Source organism: Pithys albifrons, chromosome 15 (genome assembly GCF_047495875.1).
Source record: "Pithys albifrons albifrons isolate INPA30051 chromosome 15, PitAlb_v1, whole genome shotgun sequence".
Lineage (NCBI taxonomy): Eukaryota > Metazoa > Chordata > Aves > Passeriformes > Thamnophilidae > Pithys > Pithys albifrons.
In genome coordinates this window covers 9706303-9724714 of record NC_092472.1, presented here as the reverse complement: position 1 = coordinate 9724714, position 18412 = coordinate 9706303, and positions in this window count along the sequence as shown.

The following is an 18412-nucleotide window of genomic DNA, read 5'->3' as shown; positions in this document are numbered from 1 at the left end:
GATCTCTTTCATTCTCCTTTTGACAGATGGGAAAGGGAGACATGACTGATGAGGTTATTTGCCAAAGGTCCCACAGGAAGTAGAAGCAGGAAAGAACTGTGAAGTCCAACTGCTGATCTGCCTCCTTGGAGAATCTGAAGAAATTTAGCAAGTTGCTATTTTCAGATTTACTTCCATACAGCTCTTCCTGAAAGCTAATGAGCCTGCAGCTTCATTTTCACAGGCAATATGACAGAGGTTTCCCTGACTCCATGTGATGCACAGCACTTTTGTTTAGATGCAGTTTTGAGGAACGCTGGCTCCCATTTCAAAATTTCCAACAGCAAATTTTAGCCTGATCCCAAGTTAATATTATCCATCCTATAAAAGCCATACCAAAGTGACTGGTAGTAATTTCCACCACTGCAGTGGTGTATCAAAATGATGTTAAACTGGGCACAGTTCGTTTTCCTGGAATGACCAAGGAAAAGAATTCTACTACACAGAGGGATGCCTGTGGCTGAGGAACCCCATCAGACATCAGGACATCCAAAGTTGGCCAGGTATGAAAACAGTGAGTGTCTGCTAAGTCCTGCCTGTGCCCTCTGATAGTGTGTGTCCTTCAGCACATCTCCAAGAGCACAGACACATTGCTCCAAATGCCTTGACACACACCTCTGCTGCAGAAAATGCTGGGATGGGAAGTTCAAGCTTCTGAGGGAATTTCCATCAGTTGGAGAGAATATTGCTGTGAAGAACAATGTTATGTTTTCCTCCTGACCTCTGCAAAGTACCATGCCTAATCCTGTGGACTACTTTGGCAGGTTCTTTATCTTGTCTGAGTTAATATCAGAAGGAACAGTGATACTTCCTCTTGCTTTTAAGTGTTGCTGCAAAGTTCTGTGGTCTTGACTGTCAATCCCTGTAGAAAAAGGATCACTGGAAAGGCTAAAAATTGCTCTTTAATGTGCAGCATCAGAGGTGACGGTAAGAATCTCTAGGGGCAGTGGATTCTACTGCAGGAACCAGATTGGAGTGAGCTTGGATCAACCGGGTGTAGTGAAAGGTGTCCCTGCCCATGGTAGGGAGGTTGGAACAAGATGAGCTTTAAGGTCTCTCCCAACCCAGGCCATTCTATGATTCTATGATTTATTGCTCTGTCACATCAGGGAGGTTTTGCTAATAGTCAAAATATACATATTGAAAAAAGTTAATTAACCTTCACTACTAAAGAAACAAAAGTGAAACACTGCTTCCCTCCTGTGGTGACCTTCCTGATTGCATGTCAAAACACTGCAATAAATGACACATTTTAAGTGATTTTTTTAAATTATTATTATTATTATGATGATGATGACATTGCAGCCAAGCAGTCACTCACATCTGCTGTTATTGTTGCAGTGCTGGATTGACATTTCCAAAGCAGAACAGTTCTTTGAAGCACGTGAAGCCCAGCTCTTGCTACTCCTCTGCAGTGGAAGCCTTGAGAACCTTATCTCGTTACAACCTGCTGTTTGTGGACAAGTTCTCCTCTTTCAACTGCATTTGAATTGATTCTCTGCTTGGGTGGGTGCAAGAGTGTTATGTATCACTGTGCTAAATAATGAAGAGGCTGAGTGGCAGCAGGACAAAGGGAGCACACGTGGATTCAGGCTCTGCTCCGGTGTGGCAGGAGCTGGTTTACAGCTACTGGGTCACTGAGTCAGCACAGAGAACAGACCAGGGAAGGGCTTTGTTATTATAATTTCTGCATTTGTTGCTGTTATCAATATTGTATTAGTATCTGGAGGGCTCATTCACGATCCCATGACTCCACCTGAAGTATTCAAGGCCAGGTTGGATGGAGCTCTAAGCAACCTGTTCTGGTTGAAGGTGTCCCTGCCCATAGCAGGAGGTTTGTAATTAAACAAATTTCAACCCTTCCAACCCGAAGTGTTCTGTGATTCTATGATTCGATCACACTAAAGTTTCAAAGGGAAGGCATGTAGATGTATGATGTGGTTTACTTTGGAAAAGGAACATAGCAGGGGCATGATAAAAATATCTGTGGTCATGAAAAAATGTGAAGAAACCGGGCAAGAGATTTGGATTTTTTTTCTTTCCTTTTTGTTGTGCAAGAATGAAAGAATGTACTATAAATGGTGAAAGAGTAAGGCAGGGCTCAATAAGGAACAGTTTTCTATATTGTCCCAGGCAACCAGCGATAGGACAAGAGGAAATAGACTCAAGCTGTGCCAGAGAAGGTTCAGCTTGGACATCAGGAAGAGTTTCTTCATGGAAAGGGTTGTGTCAATCTTTGGAAGGGGCTGCCCAGGGAGGTGTTAGAATCACTGTCCCTGGAGGTTCAAGGCATGACTGGACATGGCACTCAGTGCTTTGTTCTAGTTGACAAGGTGGTGCTTGATCAGAGGTTGGACTTTTGGACTTGATGATCTTGGAGGTCTTTTCCAACCTAAATGATTCTGTAATTCTGTGATTCTGAGTAGAGAGTGGAAGAAATGCATTCCACCCAGGACCCACTACTTCTCTTTTGGCTTTGAGTTAATGAACACCAAAAATTCCTCTGGGAAAGAAGTTTGTGAGTTCCTTTGTTCCTACATTTTAGCTCTGCTTCCCAAATGCAAAGCATTTGAAATCAAATAGCTATTCCTAGACAGAATATACAGACAACCTTCTCACATAGGACTGAAAATTGGGTTCATTTGAGGAGAAATCATATGGGGTTTGGCACAAGGAGAAGGAAGGGTGAAAAAGAAAAGATGCTACCTCCTGTCATAATGGTTTAGATAAAATTAAAACTGAGACAGATGGTAATGGTACAGGGTAATGTTACCATATGGCAGAATCAATCATGCAAAAAATATGCTGCTTTAAGGAACGTGTGAAACTGATAGATGTTAATATTCCAAATATTTTAGATTTGTATCTTGAACATTCTCACAGGCTGCGGAGCTGGAAGAAGATTCTCATGTTCAGAAAGTGTTTGCCTGGACTGCAGTTAAACTCTGCTGGGTTGTTCATTCTTCCTCTGCTCTCCGCAGTGGTAGGAAACATCTGGCCAACCTATTGCTTTGTTCCCTGCTCAGTCACAGAAGTTTCTGTCTGGGCAGGTACTCACTCATAGGGGAAATGAGGACAGGGAAAGGAGCAAGGTCTTGCTGCACATGCAGGGAGGGTCAGGGACATTGTGACCACCAGGTGCTCCCTGTTCCACAGTTTGGTGGGAAATCTGGAGGAGAGACACTGTGGGCCACAGCCTCAGGGCCTGGGTTCTCCCACACCTCCCAGTTGCAGGGGAGGGAAGAGAGAGGAGAAGGATGAGGGCAGAATGGCTGTGAGCCCAGACCTGTTCATTTCATGATAGTGCCATCACTGGCCTAGTGCCCCTGAGACAAGAAATGAGACAACTTTGCTCCCAGATTCTTGCCAGATCCTAATACTGACATGTAGTATTCAGAGGTGAATTATTTTGTTCTCTTTTCTGTGACTGAGCTTTGTGTGCAAAGGAGTAAAAAGACCCAAAAGCCTCAACCTGAACAAGATCCCCAGCACGGCAGGACATATTCACATTGAATAGTTGAATGACTTCACCTGAATGTACATAAAAATCTTGTCTCTCCTTACCACTATTGTCTCTGAGGAGGAGCTATTTCACGTGTACTTTAGCTCTATTGAGTTGGTGGAATTGCACCAGGGATGCTAAACTTGGATGAAGTTCTGTTTTGAACTTTAATGATGATCTTAAAGGAAAATCAGCAATGTCAATAAGAGATCTTGGCTTGTGATGGCTGTTGTTTGTCCCCTATGCTGCATAGTGCCTCGGGATGTAGAATAGGATTCTGTTGTTTTATTTCCAATAAACAAAGAGGCAATTTCTCCTCATGCCTTATTAGATAGTCTTTGTGTGAATTGAGGAAAATAACATGTCTGTGTGAGATGGAGCACGTTGTAAATGATCCTCCTTGGCCAGTCATGGGAACGTGACCTCCAGTGCATGTGAGGAACCCAGTGAGGGAGTCACAGAGCCAAGATTAAGAATCCATTAATTCAGATAGATAAATGTTGCTTTGTTTTCAACTTCAACATTCTACACTCTTCTGCAAACCACTTCCAGCAATTTAAACTGAAGGGATATGGGTATTAGAGTGACTCTGTCAGGTTTGGAAAGTTCAAAGAGAGATAGCTTAGCAGAAGTGGTGCTATTTCTACCAGGAAACTTCCTCGTTGTGTTACAATTAACACAATCGCCTGGATTTGTGTCACCTAATGTCACACCTGCAATCTGCTGAGCAAAGATGTTCATCATAGGAAAAACCTAAAAACAAGGGAAAATGGTTTAAATATTGACATTAGTTACACTGGAGCATCATATTCCTGCATATGGAAATATGAAAGACCTCTTAAACCTGTGCTTCAAGCCGCTTGCTGCTGGATCTAAAAATAAAAGCCTTTTGGGGATGGTGGCTGGCAAGTGACCACTTCTGAAGTTTCCTCTGTCATTTGACATTGCCAACATGCAATGCCAGGCCCTGGAGCTGAACTGGCTGGGTACAGTGAGCTTTGTCAGATTCACAGAATCATTTAGGTTGGAAAAGACCTCCAAAACCATGGAGTCCAACCTCTGACCAATCACCAGCTTGTCAACTAGATCAGAGCACTGAGTGCCACATTCAGTTGTTTCCTGAACACCTCCAGGAATGGTGACTCCACCACCTTCTTGGGCAGCCCCTTCCAATGCCTGACAACCCTCTTTGTGAAGAAATTCTTCCTGATGTGCAACCTAAAACTCCTCAAGCACAGTTTGAGGCCATTTCCTCTTGTTCTATCCCTTTTTCCCTGGGACCAGAAGCTGATTCCCACCTTGCTCCCCCCTCCTGTCAGGAAGTTGAAGAGAATGAGAAGGTCCCTCTTGAGACACCTTTTCTCCAGGCTGAGCCCCACCAGCTCCTCAGCCTCTCCTCATGGGACTGACTCTCCTAACCCTTCCCCAGCTCCATTCCCTTCTCCTGACAGTTTTCAGCCCCTCAGTGCCTTTCTTGCATTGAAGGGCCCAGAACTGGACACAGCATGTGTGGTACCTCACCAGAACATCCTTCAGGATGAACAGTCCAGGAGTCAAAGGGCTCACGGGCTCACAACATCACACTTCCCACAGCACTGCTAACTCCAGAGTAAAACTCCACCTTAAATAAGATCACTTCTATTGTGCAATACTACCCTTTTCTCCACTTAAGCTCTCCCTTAAAAAGTTACTTTCTAATGAAAAAACCTTGAAAAAATAAATGTCCTTTGCCAAAAATAAAAAAATATATCTGTGAGCTTCCACCGTCTCTGTCAATGCCAACAGTATCTGTACACATTGTAATCAGAAAAGAAATACTCTGCACACAGACAGAAGTGATAAAGTAATTTGTATCATCATCATCATCTTTTCAGCAATGCTTTGTTAGTTATTTCTCATTTTGTATTTGTACATTTGATTTTTCCTGCCTAAGCCTGTGTTTTTGCATTTGTTCTCACTGAGTTTCAGCTGACAGATTTTATCCCATTATCCAAATCAATCTGAATTCAGGACCTGTGCTCTGTAATGTTTGCAATACCTCCCAGCTCATAAAACTGTATTATCTCTGCTATCACACGAATCAGTTATTAATGGACATGACGAACAAAACAAGCTCCTCTGTCCCCATTTGAATTGACCTATTTAGGAACTGCATTTTCTCCTGCTTGTGCACCTAAATTATGGTGCTTTTGTTTATGTTCCTATTTTGTTCATATGCCCCTAATTTGCTCATGAGATTGTCATGAGACTGAGTACACAGACTTTTCACAGTCAGGATATTTCACATCTGCTTCTCCCTTGTCTATCAGGCCTGTTATTCTGTCAGAGGAGGAAATTAGATTGATTTTATGTGATTTGTTCTTGAGAAACCCATGCTGGCTTTTTCTTGTAATTTTATTATCTTCTAGGTGTTTATATTGATTATTTAATAATTTGTTCCAGTATCTTTCCAAGAAATAGAGTTAGGCAGGCTGGTGGATCACTCCTGGGGCTTCTTTTTCTCCTTTTTGAAGCCAGGGCACTGTTTGTTTCTCCTGTCTCTTGTCACCTGCCACCATCTTCTCAGACCTAGTCACTAATACTTTAGAAATTTCTTTGGCTGGTTCACAAGCACTCTGGGATGAATTCCATTAGTTCTGCTGACTTCAGGGCATCCACATATTTCCACAGGTGTCCGTCCTGTATTCTAACCTACATGTGCAGCTCCTTTCTAGCACCAAGTCATGCTTTGGTGAGGGAAAATGGTGGAACAAAGTAGATTCTCTAAAAAACTGATCCCAGGCACACACAGACAAGTGCTCAGGCAGGGAGCTGGGAAGTCTCTACAGCACAGAAATGGTGCCTATTGCACAGATTTGCAGGAAAAATGAGACCATGGTTTGGCAGCAATTAGTTCTAGAGCTCCTGCTACCAAACAGATTATTTCTTCATTGCCTGCTTGCTCATCTGAGCTGCAGGACATTGTGGAAGGCTACTGAATAATCAGAAAAATTGGGAAATTCTCTATGATGTTAGTCATGCACCCAAACTGATCCGTGAGGACATGTAAGGCCCACAGAAGGATGCAGACACATTCAAGCGTTTCTGGCGTTTTTGAATCCATATCTGATTTGTAAAAAGGAATTGGTGTATCAGCACAGAGCACCCGCTGCACTGGGGACTTTGGTACTCATTACTTGCTGATTCAGTCATCGGCCAGCTGATAGCTCATCTCCAAGGCCTTGTCAGGATCTTCAACAGAGACCAGGCATTTTCTACATCTTTATTTGAGTGCACTTTTGCTGGTATGAACCCAGAAAACTCTAGTGCAGCTTTACAGAAACAAGAGATGCTACTGGTGCCAGAGGCACAGGAACACTCATGATAGTTTGAGTGCTTGGAACATTCCACGTCTTTATTTGTGTGGTGCTGGTGGACCACAAGGGCATCATGGCATTTCACTTAAACATGAAAGTGTTAATTATCATTTTACAGGCAAGTGGAGAAAGCACAATCTAAGCTTGAAATTTCCAAATAAGTAATTTCATTTATTAATTATTAACTCCCAGACTGTTAGGAATACATTTACAAGGTCTGGGTATTAAAGTGGGTAAGATTAGATCATGCTCATACCTTTCACAACAATTCAGCTTTTTATTAAATTTCCATCCAGAAGGAAACTTTATGCTGATGAAATTATTTGAGGAACTATTAAAGAGAACTATAAAAATCCAAATTACATTCAGTGCAGCAGAAAGAGGAGGTTTTATGAGATTTGTTAAAAAGCATTTATCACCTGGAAACACACCATAGTTAGTTAAATCCAGTTTGCTCTTAATTTAACTGCTCAAAAGTGACTAGATGACTTTTTGTTAATACTTAAATCACCCAAATTACAGAGCATTACATACATCTCATTAAGCTTCAGACCACTAGGGTGAGCCAGACTATAGTCAATGTCAGCTGTTGTGCAGTGTGAAATGGAAATGACATCTCAGATCATGCGATTCAGAACAAAAAGTCAAAATGTGTGATTAGAGCTCATGCCTGTTATCTCAGGACTAAGATTCTTTACCCTTCCCCTTGCCCTTCTCCCTTGGAAGTCTGAATCCATCTGTACCAAATGGCTGAAACAGCTCCTGCAAGTGCTTTGGAAATCCTGTCCTCTTCATGCATGAGACATATTGGGTGCCCAACGTCACCCATTTCTTGTCCTGGGGCTTTCAAGGTTCTGAATTTCATTCTATGTCTTGGGAGCTCTCTAATCTCATATGCAACTGTGCCAGGAAAAAACCAACTCTAAAACAGCCACGATATTAGAGGGATGGAGCACCTCTCCTATGAGGAAAGGCTGAAAGAATTGGGATTGTTCAGCTTGGAGAAGAGATGTTTCGGGGTAACCTAATTGTGGCCTTCCAGTACCAGAAAGGACCTGACAATAAAAATGGAGAGGGACTATTTGCAAGGGTCTGGAGTGACAGGATGAGAGGGAATGTCTTCACACTGATAGAGAGTAGGTTTAGATTAGATATTAGGAAGAAATTATTCCCTGTAAAGATGGTGAGGCCCAAGCACAGGTTGCCCAGAGAAGCTGTTACTGCCCGCTGGAAGGGTTCAAGGCAAGCTGGATGAGGCTTGGAGCAACCTGATCTAGAGGAAAGTGTCCTTGCCCATGGCTGGGGTCTGTAATGAGATGAGCTTTAAAATCCTGAAAATAAAGCAAAACATTGTCCCTTTCTCCTCATGGATTTGTAATAACTTTCAGTGGAGAAAATCTATGAATGTTTGCATCAGAGAACATTGCAAATGACAGTGAGGCTCTCTTATTTAAGGAAAAACTTCTTGAAATAGTTTGAAAAAAGTTGCCAAATGCTTGTGTATAGCATTGCTGGATGAACAAACAGGACTCTGCAGGATAGCACAGTCAGCTGGGCATCATTTAAGTCAAACACTCACATATTTCTGCCTCTTTGTGTTCTTCCAACAACAGAAAACAGAGCTGCAGTTTGTTATTATTTATCTCCTGCACTCACTGATGTCAGTCACTGAATAGCCCTTTAGGAGATTTTACTGCCCGGAACAAACTGCAAAAATGCGGGCTGTTTTCTCAGAGCAGATTGAGCCCATGGATACTGGGGAACAGTTCTCCAGCTCTTGAAGATCTCCCCTGGCAGTGCCATGTCCTTGTTAACAGCTTTTTGTAGACCCTGAGCTGGCTGAACTGGTTCAGTGATTGCTTTTCTTTCCTGAAGCTTGACTCAAAAATTTTTGCTTTATGGTAGTCAAACAGAGCTTGGAGGCTTTTCCTTGCAGGCACTGGCTCTCCTTACCATGAGAAATGACCCTGGAAGCCTGTGGTTTAGGTGAGTACTTGGTGGACTGTGCACTGTAGCACATTTTCTTTGTTTGACTCATCTTCTTCACATCTCCAAAACCCAATTCATAGCTGAATGGTAGAGCTATTACGTTTGCAAAATGAGAGATTTCAAACAATTTTAGGAATTGGGATTCTAAACCCTTTCCTGCTCTTTTGTGACAATGGGGATTGAAAGAACTGAGACCCTGTGTCACGTTGAAATAAATTTTAAGGGAATCAAGCCTCACTGCCACATCTTCCATCTGTGTCACATGGGTCTTCAGAGCACACTGCAGTCCAGGATGGAGATTGGCAAACTCATTCTGAAGAAATTCACTTATTCAAGAGGCAATATTAACATTGAATCATAGACTCATGAGAAAACTCATCCCTGGAAAAAACAGCAGTAACATCAGGACAACGCAAGTTTTTAACTTGTAAAACAATATTTACTTGTAAGAGCTGGCTGAAAACTCCAAGAAAGTGTGACCATAAAAAACTCTTATTCAGCAGTGTCATTTCATTCTGGTTTATGGCCCTGGCTTTGAACAGCTTCATCACTGTCAAGAAATTGACACTCAGTGCAAGATGACAAACATGGGACATATTAAATACCAGTACATACCTGTAACAGGGAGCTTTTGGGGGCCCTATTTTCAACAGCAAACTGCTTCATGAGGGAGGAAAACACACACTGTAAGAGCAGATGCCTGTAAAATCATCAGTGTTTGACTTTCTTGGACATGAAGAAGCCACAGAGCCATTCTGCAGGTCCTGGGTCATGAACTATGGGTCATGAACTATGAATGATGAGAGATATAAATTGCCCACTGTGGTGCATTTCTTTCAGGTTGCTGTTATTCAGTAGCAAAGCCCAATTTAAAGGTGTTTCCTTCCCTTAATGCTTCCCACCTCCTTTCCCCAGTCCTGTTTGCAGGAGGGTGCTCCTCATCCCAGATGTTTTCAGTGCTCACCAAACAACTCCATGTTGCATCTGCAGCGTTGAAGTGACAGCAAAGTGACCAAGGGGAGAGGTGGACAAGTACCTCCCCACCTGCCTTCACTGCTCAGTGCTTATATCATGACACTCTGGATCTCCTTAGGTCTCTTATTCCTAATTTTATGTGTAAGTTTGTGTTTCTTTTCTTGAATACCTTCCAGTTCCCACCCCAAAAACTCTTGCATTTCTTATCTCCTTCCATTCATGAGGGAAGGACTGAGACTGCCCTGCTCCCAGCTTCCAGTTTCTGAGTCACGTTGTGCGGAGATGGTTAAAGTCCTGGGCTGATAAACAGAGTGCTGAAGAATGGTTTTTCCACTTTGCCAGGCAGCAGAAAAAAGGCTCTCCTGATGCTCCTGGTGCCACACAGCTTTGTCAATGCACTTAGTGGGCTTTTGGGAACAAAGCATAAATATTTCAGAAGGGTGCTTTAATAAGTGTTTGTTTGCTCAGAAGCTGTTGATTCCTTCTTGGGTAGTTGCTATGGTAAAACACGTTGATTTAAACAGGAATAATGATTTTGTCCTCATGTCTGTATATATGTTAGCTCTTGCCACTTGTTTCACCAGCAAGAGGGATGGCTCTGAGATGGCAGTGCTTGGCAAACAGGGACTTCATGAAGCACTTTGGAAAGCTCCTGCAAGGACAGACCTGGTCTAATTATCTCAGGCACATTATGGTACTGCCTGTCACAGATTTTCTGCCAGAGAACTGAGGCATCAAAACTTACCTCTGTCTCTGCCTTCTTCAACTGAGTGTCCATAGCACAGGACTTTGAATTCCATCCTCACAGCGTGTTATTTCTGGATCTAAAGAAGATCCAAACTGCCCAGGTGGCAGAGATGAGGTATGTCATCTGCTGGTCTGCTCAAGCACCTTTAGGAAAGGAGATTGAGTTAATGCTAGAGAACTACTGCCAAAAAGTACAATACACATAGAGAAAACATGCTACAGCAAAGAAACAAAAATAGAAAGTCTAACTCAGATAAGGCCCTGATGGGACTGATGGACTGTGCCATGTCAACTGTGCTTGTTTAAACCTGTCTTTCTGTATTTATGTCGTAGATTCCAGTATGTCTCACTTGGAATCTGTTTCAGAAGTGCTGGCTGATTTCTGTTCAACAGGAGAACACATCCCTGTGTCTTCACTAACAATAACAGTGCTTAGCAAAGATGTGCTAAGAAGTGTGACCTGGACAGGGGAGGCAATGTCCTTTGTGATGCTGTAGGGTTGTCGACATGGGAACGGTAGCGCACCATATGGCACGTTCTTTCTTTTAAACCATCAGGGAACTTTAATTATTCAGACTGAGAAACAGGCTGAAGGAACTGCTCAAAATGCCTTGTGCTGAGGCCAGTCTGTTCCTCTTAGTGATCAGATGTTTGGTGTCTCTCTTCCCCATTTGTATTCCTGTTCTGTGCCAGAGAAAAACAGGAGCTGGCACATGCAGTCTTGGCAGGGTAGATGCTTGATGAGATCTTCTGCTGAACCTCTGTGTAAGCTCCTCTCTGCTCCTCTCTGCTGCTCTGCCATGCTTGTACTCATGGGATCTCTCCAGTCAGCTGCCAGGTAACTTGGAGTTGACAAAAGATCTTAAAACGTATTGGATCCAAACACTTTAACATCAGGAATCAGGGTCCTACAGTGCCTTGGGAATCCTGGGAAGCTGCAGAACCAATTGGTGCTCACTGCAAACACCCATTGGAATAAAACTCCCCCTGCCTTTGCAGCTGCCTCACACCAGGGTTGTTCTCAGGAAAGGATCATTTTTGACATTTCATCTTCAACACTTCATCTCACAACCAGTTCTCTCTCCACTGTGCACTAAAGGTCTATTAACAATAATTTGACATCTCCGAGATTCCAATAAAACTCCAAAAGTTTAGATCAATAGTTAATTAGCTGAGCCCCGTTGGCAGCTGATGCAGTTGGATGGAGCTGTCAGAGTGTAACAATCTCCTATGTTAAATCTTGCCATCTCTGAAAATTTGGGACAGAGATGGTATTGTGAGCTTGCTGTACTTTCAGAAAACCCAGCCAGGCATCTATACATGGATACAGGAGACTAAGAGGTGGTCTAGGAGTTGGGATAACACACTACTTGTATCTCAGCATCTCCTTAATTTTAGCTTTGGAAAGTGGCATCAATGTCTTTTAAAGCAAATCATAAAGTCCATGTGGCTCTGCCCTGCAACTGCTAAGATTTGAACCAATTTATTATCAAAAGTTGAAACAGCCAAACCCAGCCAATGCCCCATAAACCCATTTCATAATACCTACAGTATGAAACATTATATTTCCAGTGATTTCTTTCTCTCTTTATGCAGGTTGCAAATGAACTCAGAAATAAAGACTGCAAACATCAATAAATGCTTCATCTTTTGACCTTTGGGCCAATAACTTACAGGGCACAGCCGAAGAAAAACAATTCGCTTTTCATTATTTTCTGGTTGAATGACTGAAGAGTAGAAAAGGACACATTCCACTATTGTTTTCCTCTGCTGCAGAAACCAATATGGTCCCTGATCAGTTCAAGGCAGAGCTGGGCAAACAATTTGCAAGTGATGCCAGGAATGTAACACTGTAAGATGTCCTGAGGGCTCCCAGTTTGTACAGGGTATTAGCAGCTGAGACAATGGAGAGTTTTTTGAAATTCTTCAGAAATAGCGTGGGTTTTTTGTTTGTTTTTTTTTTCCAGAACAGGTCAGTTTACTCAGACTATAACTTTTTGTGTGAAAAAATCTGAAGAGAGTACTAGAAGCATTGCTAAACCTCGGGTTTTGAGCTGGATATGCTGAGGGATTTGCTGATTACATCCATCCCAAGGAGGCATTCATGGATTTTAACCTTCCCTGGTGAGTACCTTGTTACACATCATCCTCCTCCTTTCCCATGGCACCCTGACAGAGAGCAAAAGAGATCACTGGAAAACCTAATGTGTTTATCATAATAGAAAAAACTCCCTCACAACTTTTTTTCTAAGAAACCTGGTTTTAACCCCAAAACAGCACAGAAAATGGTTACAAGTAGCATCTCAGGCAGGAGTGGGCTTTTGGTGAGACTCTGGGGCTGGCTTTGGGGACAGAATCTTTGCTGAGGACTGGGTTTGCCTTGGCACCTCTGCTCAGAGGCATTCCAGCAATGCAGACAGGATCTCAATTCACCAGGAAATCTATTTTTGTAGTTTCCTCCCTGCAGCAAGAGGTCAGGCGCAGGTGCAATATTGTTCAGGATTTCATGCACTGAGGTGGCCAGGCTGAGTCCTCACTTCCTTCAATAGAGTTTGGAACAAGTTTTGGAAAATAAATAAAGCCCAAGAAAACCCCTCAGTCATTCTACTTGTCCAGAAGCAGGATTGGCTGCTGACTTTGCAGGCACTATTTTTACACCTGTAGTGTTTCCAAGCTCCCAAGAGCTTAACAGAGCAAGTCCAGAGGAGATACTCACTAGGGAAGGGTTCTGCTGAGCAGAAGAGGTTTCTTCCTGTTTATTAGCTGGAGACATTCTGTTTAAAAGCAGGAGGCAGTGACTTTGTCTCTCTGCTGCACAAGGAAGCACTGGATTCATTTCCCTTCCCTGGCTTACTGGCCAGTGAAAACAATTGCCAAAAAATGCCCAGGCCAGAAAAAAAACCCCACACCCTGCCAAAAAGCAGATTCCTGCCCTTGGGTTTGCTGAGGGGAATGGTGAATGATAAGTATGTATGTTCTAAAGTGGATCCCATTACAGTTCTGCCTGAGGGTTGCACTGGAGATGGTGATCTTCATAACTTGTGTACACTGGCCATGCTGAGCCTGTCTCTCCAGACATTCCAATTTGTATTCCCCATGGAGAAAATTCTATTTATTGCTCACAGGAGGTGAACATTTATTGTTCACAGGCTCTAACAGGTCCGTGTTCTTCCTGTCCTGGAGAACCCAGATCTCGATGTAGCGCTGCAGGTAGGGTCTCACCAGAGCAGTGTACAGGGACAGAATCCCCTCCCTCAGCCTTGTTGAGGTCCTTCTTCCATCACACATCTGTTCACCCAGTGGGGGGTTGGCCCAAATAGGGTTTTTGTCTTACCAGCTGCAAAATGTTCATTTCCCCCCAGTCCAAAGGCAGAAAATGTAAAGAGGAGATATCTTGTTTCTGGCTTCAAAAAGCTCGATGTTTTCTGCTCATACTGTACCCTTCCACTGGAGAAGGGTACAGTGTGTGTGTCTGACAGTCACATCCTTCTTGCCTCTCTGATGTGCTGTGTTTCCTGTTCTCTGGCCAAAGCCAGGGTAGACACAGCTGGGAGGTGATTGTGGGGATGTGCAGCTGTGTGGGTGCTCTCCTGGTACCCACTGACTGCCAGGCCCCGCTGATGGGGAGCCCACAGCCTCCTCTGCTGAACTTTGAAATGTGCACTAGGCAGATTGAAACCAGGCAATCTGGAGTTGTCACTGCTTTCCCAGAGCATCAGGGAGTGACAGACACACAGGGAGATGCTGTATAAACACACATGCTATTCTTGATAGCACTGCCTGGTACCAGCATAGGGAAAATTAGGCTTTGGTTAGGATGATGTGTCCCAGGGCAGAGAGAGCCTTTCTCCTGCAAGGACTGCAGCTTGAGGTCCTTCTGAGGAAGCAGGGAGGGGACTGCAGAGCATGCCACGTGTTCATTAGCTTTTCAGGTTTTGGATGCTGCAAATGAGAAGGGAATAACTCAGCTCTGCTCTCCATCCAGACTTAGGAGAGCTTCAGGATGACTTCAGTCCATGCTGGAGTTGAGCAAAGGGCCAGCAGCTCTTTCAAGACAAGGAAGCCAGAGGGGTGCTCTGCATGTGTGCAGTGATGTCCAGCCCCCTGAAAGCTGCTGGGCAATGGTCCATCTTCTGTACGTGTTGGCTCACAGGCTTGGTGTCCTTTTGCTGAGCTTGCAAAGTAACATTGGTTGGACAGAGCCCTGAGCAACCCGGTCTAGTGGAAGGCATCCCTGAACACAGCAGGGGGTTGGAACGTGATGATTTTTAAGGTCCCTTCCAATTCAAACCATTCTATGATACTAAAATCATGGAGATAATGCTGGCCAAACCCCACCCAGGGACGGTCCAGAGTGTGGCCAGGGTCACAGCCCAGGATCCTGGAGCCCTGGACAGCCCAGGACCACCACAAGTGCTCTGTGTGTGCACATGTGTGGGTTGCTGCCTGTGTGCACACCAGGAGTGTGCTGCATACATTGGTACAAGGAGGAAGGCTTGTTTGCTCACCCTCTGACAAATTTTGGGAGAGTTCAGAACATTGCATCTGAGGAGGATTGGCGCCTTTCCTCCCCATTCTATGTGGACACCTCATTGCTCTCTACAACAACCTGAAAGAAGGTTGTGGTGAGGTGGGTGTTGGTCTTTTTCCAAAGTGACAAGAAATAGGACAAAGTGAAATGGCCTCAGGTTCTGCCAAAGGAGGTTTAGGTTGGATACTAGGAAAAAATTCTTCATCAAAAGGACTGTCAAGCTGCCCAAGGCAGTCTGGGGATCACCACTGCTGGAGTGTTTTAAAAGATGTGTAGATGTGGCATTTGGGGATGTTGTTTAGTGGTGGGCTTGGCTGTGTTGGGGGAATGGTTGGACTTGACGATCTCAAAATTTTTTTCCAACTAAAATGAACTCTGATTCTCCCCCAGGCAAACCTTTCACCTGTGAAGTAGCTCTGTTAACTTGCTGTTTCCTGGTTTTCCTCAGCAAACTCACAGTTTTTCATCTTATCATCTTTGGATGATTTCATGCTTTCAATCCTCTGATTTTGCTTTATGTTTTTCAAAGAACAGGTCAGCTGTGAAAACAAAAAATATTTAAAATTAAAATATGATTACTTTGTTTTTAGCCAGTCCCTAAGCAGACCATCTAGTTTTAAAAATATTGAAACAATGTGGGGTTTGACTTCATCAAAATGCTTTTTAGTTCCACCTCATCTTTTGTTTATGGAAGAATTAAATGAATTTGAGCCTTTTTTGGAGGAGAGGGTTAGGGTTGCTGTTTCCTGAAAAACAATTCCCACAGCGTTATCTTTCAGTTTCTTAATCTTTTGCAAGTCTTAGCTGAATCACTCAAATTCTACTGTAATCACATGGCTTTCCTACAATAATTGCTTACAGACAACTTCTACCTGTTTCCATCTGTGCTTTATCAGCAGCCTCTGCTTCAACTGTATTTTCTGTCAATAGCTGTCAGGAGTTTCCAGGATACTAATATGTTTGGGCCATGTGGATACTGAGAAACTCAGAAAGAGTTGGTAGAAAAATCAACCATCAAAAAGTTCCTTCCAAAGGGAAAAACACCCCCAAAGAAAATTCAAAGGTAAGAGGAGGGAAAGTGTCACCAAAGAAGTTGGGGCAAGTACTTCACACCCCCAGAGAACCTGTTTCCCAGCCTTGGTCACTCCAGGGTGCTGATGTGGTGGGGAGCTGTGCCAGGAGCTGATGGAAGAAGGAATAGTTAAGCTAATCCCAGCCTCATGGTCATATCCAGGTTATGGGTAGCCTTACAGGCACACCGGTCCCAGGAAACAGCAGGGAGCACAGGGACCTGCTCCCATCAGGAATCATGCACTAGCCGGGCACAAGAATGAAGGCAACCCTCCAACCTCCATCTTCTGTGTGGTGTTGGATGAGTTGATTCCTTTCCTTCTGAAACAGGGAGTCTGAGCCCAGCTTCCTGCAGGATGAAGAATGAGTAAGGGGATGTCCAGGGAAGTGTCACAAATCAGCTCAGGCCCTCACTAGGGCAGCGATTACCTCTGAATCCACTGACTCGATGATGACAGTGCCCTGCAAATCCTCTTCAGGCAATGAATCCCCTTTTACTCAAGAGGTTTATTCAGTTACTCTTGGTTATTTTCAGTAGGGAAGGCAATTCAATAAATTAGCAGGGATTGGTGTCAGTAACCTCCTTGCCATGTCAGAAATGCAAAGCTTTGTGTGGCACCAATCCCATTATGGACCTAATCTCATCTCTTCTCTACAGATAACTGTGTGATAAAGGATCAGGTTTCCTCAGCTGCCTTTATGAGTGTGCTCAGCTTAACCCCTCCTGATTCCCTACAGGAGAAAGGTTTTCACCTCCCAACCCTCCCCATAATTATTCCCTCTCTGCTAGCAGAGCATGGCAGATCTGGCTCTTGAAATATCCTTAAAATGATTTTATTTATGTAGTCAATATTTCCCTCTCAGCAGGTCTCCACTGATGGCATTTCTCTCCGCTCCTTTTCTCCTCTCCTCTCTCTATGGTTCCTTCTGCTGTGACCTTTTAAATTGTTTCAAAGGATCTTCGTGAAGAAGCAGTACTTACAAGGAAAGAGGAGAACCAGGTTGCCAGGTTGTGTTGTTTTTAGTGACATGAATGACTCTCTGCAGGGCCCAGGCAGAGTGATAAATATTTGCTTTCCCTTCTTGGGGCTGCATCATGTCAGGTTTCATTTTCAGAAAACTCTTTTATGAAAAAAACAACTCTTTCTGTTCAGTAAAAAGACTCAATTTCTGCCCTCAGCTATATTCATTTTATAGGGAATTTATGGAATAAATACACTTTTGTTAATGCAGGTGTGGTTACAAATGGCATTGACTGGTAAAAATGGTAAGTTCCCTGTCAGAGTGGTTTGCAGGATGGGGAGGGAAGGTAAGCCTTGGCAGACTCTTTTTAATTGTGCTAAGAAATGTTTTACAGAATCACAGAATCATTGAAGTTGATAAAGACCTCCAAGATCATTGAGTCCAACCTGTGACCCATCACCACCTTGTCAACCAGACCAGAGCACTGAGAGCCATGTTGGTCATTCCTTGAACACACTCAGGAATGGGGACTCCACCACCTCCCTGGACAGCCCCTTCCAATGCTTGACAATCCTTTCCATGAAGAAATTCTTCCTGAGAATTTCCTGAAACATCTAAACACCCTTCTGAAAGAGAAGGCATGTTTGCCTTTGACTGCCTTTCCATCCCTTTCACAACAGTTGTGGCTGCCCCATCCGTGGAAGTGTTCAAGGGCAGATTGGATGGGGCTCTGAGCAACCTGATCTACTCAAAGGTGTCCCTGCCCATGGCAGGGGATTGGAAGGAGATTATCTTTAAAATCCCTTCCAATCCAGGCCATTTTATCATTCTATGATTAACAAGCATTAAAAATGGGTCTCAAAATGGTCTACAACTTTTAACATGGAACTCCTCAGTGCTCCATACTGTTATTCTACTGCTACTGATGAGAAAATCAATAGGGAGCAGTTTGGAAACCTGGGCAAGCCTGCTGATTAGTGACAAATACCAGAGCCAAGCTTAAAACTGAAGTCTTGATGTGCAGTGTCTGAATCCAACCATAGCAGTGCTCAGGTTAATATTTTTCTATCTGCACCTACTTTTATAAAATTAAGTTTTATTTCTCTACCTTTATTTAATATTGGAGCCCAGCTATATTCTCAGAGGCAGTAAGAGGGAGAATGTCATATCCATAAAGACTCTTCTGATGCCTTAAACATTCTCCAACAGAGACAGGGATCAGAGCAATGCACCTCCTTA